This window comes from Passer montanus, unplaced genomic scaffold (assembly GCF_014805655.1).
Source record: "Passer montanus isolate IOZ18808 unplaced genomic scaffold, ASM1480565v1 scaffold37, whole genome shotgun sequence".
NCBI classification, from domain to species: domain Eukaryota; kingdom Metazoa; phylum Chordata; class Aves; order Passeriformes; family Passeridae; genus Passer; species Passer montanus.
The window spans coordinates 5306149-5312148 of NW_024368485.1; positions in this window are offsets into that span (position 1 = coordinate 5306149).

Genomic DNA, 6000 nt, shown 5'->3' on the forward strand with positions numbered 1-6000 from the left:
GTGGAAGAGAATCCCAGTAATTAATAGGATGTGATGCAAACTTGACTGATTTCAGTGCATATTTACTGCACTGCTCAACAGTGATTTATCTTAATTTTATATTACTCATTAATATATTCAGCTTGACCAGAGAAGTATTATTTTCATTACTCACCATAAATGAGAATTTTTTCCGAAGGAAAGCTGATTTTACACATAATCCATCATTTGAAATTAGCCCAGCATTCCTGCCTTTTACAGATATAATTAGTGCTAAACTCCTGGGAAAGCCTCTTCTTGCACCCTGTGGCACCAGCTACAAATGCTCAGCCCACAGAGGAGGTTTAAATTGGATATTAGGGAAAATTTCTGCACTGGGATATCATCAAGCCTTGAACAGGCTGCCCTGGGCAGTGGGGGAGTCACCACCCCTGGAAATATTTAAAAGCTCTGTGGATGTGGCACTTGGGGACAGTGGTGGCTGAGGGAATGGCTGGACTGGATGATCTTGGAGGGCTGCTCCAACCTAAATCATTCCATGATTCAATGAAAACTTCCCTTAGAAGCCAGTACTTATTATTAGCAGAGTGTAAAACCCTCCCTTTCCCCCCGTGCTCAGTTACTGGTCTGGATCAATGGCTCAGAAGCAGCTGAGCTGTGCTAACATTTCCCTCTCTGTAATTAAAAGAAAAGGAAGTTGTGGCTGAGCAGGGGAGAGCAGGGATGCTCCTGAGGTCTGATTGTGAACAGAGGAAGCAAGAGATGGATTCCTGCCTTCAGCACTTCAGGGGATTTTTCCCCTTAGAGAACAAATATGCTCAAAGCTCTCCCATTGCCTGGGCACTCTGGTATTTCACACAGCGCTTCTGGAGCCACTCAGAGCTGAGGAAATTCAGAGGACAGTAAAACCACACCTATTCCTGCCAGCTGAAGGGCTCAGCCCACAAACAGCACCAAGCCAGAGCGCTGTCTGCAGTGAGTTATAGAGCCAGTGGATCTAGTAAAAAATCAAGAATTAAGCGGTGATTTTTTTCCCCTCCAGTAACTAAAATGATGCTCAGGATATTTTTGTGCCATTGCTTGCATTTGTTCCTGGAACAAGCAAACAGACAGTGTTTGATCCTCCATTAAGGAGCAAAACAAGAGAGTAGAAAGCTTTTCAAGCTGCACAAAGAGTTTCAAGCAGGTTTTTAATATTAAAAATGATTCAGTTTAATATGCAAGGTGTCCCCCAAGTAATCAAGCCCAGAGAGACCAGCTTCTAAAACATGTAAATACTAGCAAGTGCACAAAACGGAATGATAGAAGTGATTTTGTCCTTTCTGAGGAACCCTGGGGTTTATTAATAATGCCAAAAATGGGCAGGTCTGGGCAATGCCACACTCTGCTCATCTTGGCTTTATGGAGCTGGAAACCTTTCTTTAAAATAACGTGCTCCTGGAATATTGATCATGTTTTTACTGTTAAAAGGCAATAGTTGACACTTGATTTTCCATTATCTTCCATGCTACCCTGCAGTGACTTTAGACATGAGCAAATCCAAGCCTTTCCTAAAGGAGGTGTTAGTGGATGGCAACATTCAGAAGAGAACAATTTTTTACTTCTGTATGGAAAAAAACCAAACCCTTGAACATGGAGAAAAAACATTAAGCAGGAAAATTCCATTCCTGATTCAAAATAGTTATTTCCAGATAGAACAAAGGCAAGTAGATATGTCTGTGTGCAAATTCTAAAAGGCTCTCAGGGAAGAATGATGTTCAGGTTAAAAATAGGTGAAAAACTTGAAGGTTTCTATTTTCTGAAAGATATTTCTTATTTTTTAATCATGAATCACCAGACCATAGCCTGTAAAACTAGCCTTACATCAGAAAGAAATCAACTTTCATATTTACAAGTTCCTGCTGTAACAGGAATCTCTCCTGATTCTCACTGGTTAAAGAATCCCTCAACTCCTGTTGATGATTGTTGTCATGCAATGGTTGGAATCGCAGGTAACTTTTCATCCTCAGAAACAAACATTTTAACTTTAAAAATAATTAGTATATCATAAGCATTACACAGGTCTGTACAACAAAGTGACAGGAAAAAGAATGGAACAAAATGGAAGAGAAAAATGGCTGGAAAAGGGCTTTTCAGGGCTTGAATTTTCTTTTTTTACTCTCTGAGCCAACCTAGCAGTAACTTGTGCCCAGTAAAAGTGCCCCAAAGGACTTCACTGCACACAGCAAAACACATTTTAGCACACCTCAGGACCCAGCCTAGCTCAGTAAAAGTGCCTCAAAGGACTTCACTGCCCCTGCACACAGCAAAACACATTTTAGCACACCTCAGGACCCAGCCTAGCTCCTTTTGTGTCACAATCACAATGAAGGAAACAGAAATGTGGAATCATTTCATGTGTGACATCCACACCAACGCTGGCAATTCCACTGGCAACAGTGAAATTCCAGATGGGAGGGACTGCAGAATTCCTGTATCTGCTTCAGTCGAGATGGTTAAATGAAACACTCAGCTTCCTGAGAGTGCTTCCCTCTCAAACAGCCACGGTGTTCCCAAGGGAAGGCTGGGTCCTACAGGCAGCTCTCACTGCACAACAGGAGCCAGCAATGGCTTTGGAATTCAGCTTCCAGGCCCCCTCAAACTTCCACGGTGTTCCCAAGGGAAGGCTGGGTCCTACAGGCAGCTTGCCACGCTCTCACTGCACAACAGGAGCCAGCAATGGCTTTGGAATTCAGCTTCCAGGCAGCCCTTTGGTGGGCACACAAAGGAACACTGCAGTGGGAGCTACCCCAGCTCCAGAAGGAGCCTCCATAGAGAGGTCAGGGTGTCTCAATCCAATCCCTGATAGCACATCCCAGCCTTGCTTAAACTGATTGTTAGAGATTTTCTACCTCAGCAAAGTCCTGATCACTGGGTTTTAGTTTGCAATTTTCTGCCTACTTTTTAAATGAAAATTCCTTCCCTACCATTGCATTTATAGCAAATTGCTGCAGAGTTTGTTGGCATCACAAAACCAACAGCAATGAAAAGAATATTGAGTAGATTTGTTCTGTCTTGTGTTGTGAAACCTCCTCTGGAATAAAAGCACCAAACATTGCAGGTGGGGAGTGTCACTCTGGAAACCGAGCAGATGTTTGATTACGTAGAAAGGGGCATGAGAAACGGGGAAGTTTATTATTATCACTTTCATGTTTGCATAAATGCTCAAATGCTACTTTTTAAGAGATGCAAGGGTTTCTGAATACAGCTTTCCCTTTTTCTGTCCTCTGAAATACACCTTGGTTACTGCTCACTCAAAGAGAACGGCCTCCCCAAGGAAGTTTATTTCACATTCGATTCCAAGGTCTGTCTCTACCCACTGCACACAAACAGCCACGACAAGGATTATTTGATCAAAGAGAATTAATTTGGAAGAGAATTAATCAGTCTGTAAGTGACACTAAACTGGGAGCTGGGTGGGTCCCTTTTTATCTTTTCAGCATCATCCAAGACCAGTTTTGTGGGAAGCACAGCAGCTGTGTCATGCACAGGGCAGAGGGACACGGGACTGGAGCACTGGGATGTCACAGCAGGTGACATTCCATGGAACCTTCACTGAAGATGCAATTCTGCCTTAAGTTTTGGAAACCTGAGGCAATGAAGAGTGGAAGAACTGCACTTGGAAAAGCTCAGTGAAGAACAAACCTCTCTCCAAACTCAGCTCTCTCTGTAAACATCAGTAGTTTAGGCTAAACATTTCAAAACCTGACTTCATCTCCTTTTCAAGTATTTCCTTTCCTGGCTGGGTTTGATTGGGTCCTAAACACCCTGCAAAAGCTGTGTATGGCATTTTTGGGGTACTTGTGTGACCTTTACCAGGAGAAGCATTACCTGGCAGTAGCTTCCTGTAGCCAGTCAAACACTGTGCACAAAGGTTGATGAGAAAAGCTGGTCAGCACTTCTCAATGACAAATTCTATTCTGGTATGGTCTCTTTTCAAATTATTATTATGTTATTTTTTGAACAGCAGCAACATTTCTGGCAGCAGCACAGGTATTTTGAGCCCTGCAAGAGGATTTTCAGTATGCACAGAACTTCTGTAAATGGTCCAGCACAACATAGTGTTCTGCTCTGATGTGCCAGGATTTGCAGGAAGAGAGGAGGGAAGAGAGGAGTGTTTGGCCTCTTTGAGGAAGGGAAGAATTATTCAGACAGAAAAAGGATGAAGCTGCTCAGAAAATCTCAATAACTTCATACCTGTCATTCTCTCCACTTTACCTGCATTTAGAGCCTGTAGTAAAAGTAATAAATTTCCTGACCTGCTCAGAAAAATGGATAAAGAAGAAACACTGTCACAGAGAGTGGGAGTGTGAGCTTAACAAAACAGGAGAAATGCTTTGGGGGATTGAACTCCTGAGTGAAGCCTGTAAAATATTAATTAATCTTTGCTGTCAATATAAACCCCAAATATAATTCAAGACACCGTGGAAGGAACAGCAACTTATTGTACTTAGCAACTGTAATATTCAAAATGTTTCTCCCAAGCCCTGCCTGGGGAAGTGCCTGTCACAGAGGGCTGCCCTCAGCAACACAAAATTCCTGTCCTCTCCATACATTTTTTCCATTCCAGCCTCAGTCAGGAATGCCTGGGTGATTTGGAGAGGCGATTAGGTTGCATTCCTGTTATTACAAGTAAGGGAATCAATACTAATTCACTTAGCTTTATTTTATAAGTGGCTAAAGAGATGTAACATCAGCCTCCAACGAGAGAGAACACTTCCTGCGTGTGTTGGAATACTAATAAGAATTGGCTCAAGGTAACCACCCAGCAAGAGCTGTTTGCTAAAGCCAATTAGTTATTAATCAGGAGCTTGCTCATTTTTAAATGTCTGACAATTTTAAAATGAAGGAAAAATACAGCCTGGAGAGCAATAGCAAACCCAGACACTGCTGAAGTCAGGTGAGAAAATAAAAGTATGCATCATAGATTTTGTAATGTGAAACAGACAGTGAAATGAATTTCATTGAAAATAGAATCTCAAAACTCTGAAGAAGTTTAAATCCACCTCTGCAAATGACTCTTCTGTATTCAATGCTTGAACTTAAACTGAGGGCTTGGACATGCTGCTATGGAATAGGCATGTTACAGGTTACACATTTCAGATCAAAGGGCCAGGGCTGGATGGAAAAATACTCTGCAAAAATACGCACTTCACTTCCTTGGCTCCTTCCCTGGAGGTCTCCAAGGGCTGAACACTTAATGCTGAATAACCTTTCCTGGAAACTCTTTGTAGTGGATATCAGCCACTGCGAGACAACCTGAACCACAGGAGAAAGGAACGTCCCTCAGCCCAGCCTTTGAGTTCTAGAACAGACATTTCTAAATCCATCCAAAATGCACCCCAGTTTAACTTTAGTGTGAATATCCTCTACCAGCAAACTGCTGCTGCAGCCACTGAGCCCTGTGCTGGTCCCAAATCCACACGAGACCGAGGCAATCCAGGATTTTCAGGCTATTGTGCCTGGCATTCAGTAACACCCGGGTTGCAGTAAAGGCCATTATCCCCTCCAGCTGTTCTGCCATATTCTCCCCTCAAACCCATCACTTCCAGTTTTGTTAAGGACCTGCAGAGCTTTCAGTTGGCTTAAACAATCAAGTTTCCCAGGATAAGAAATCAATAACCATTTAATTTTTAAGCAGCTTACAAGCCAGAGCTGAGCTCTGGATGTGGCAGCAGTGTTCCAACTACAGGGAATTTTTGCAAACCCCAATGCCTGGAGCAGTGAGGTATTAACACGGCTCCTGATTATCTCCATCTGAGAGCCCAGCACCTCACTTACAGAACAAATAGTGCTCTGGTGCCTGCCAGTGCTGGTTGCTTCCCCCACTGAGCGCATCCTGTTCCAGTCTGGGGCCAGCACTGACAGGGAGGCCTTAATGGAGAGTCAGGCAAAGCCCTGGGGGGAGAGACTTCGATTTCCCCTGCCCGTAAAGCAGGTACTGGGATCAGTTGTGCCCCAGCAGGTGATCCATGGCTGCTC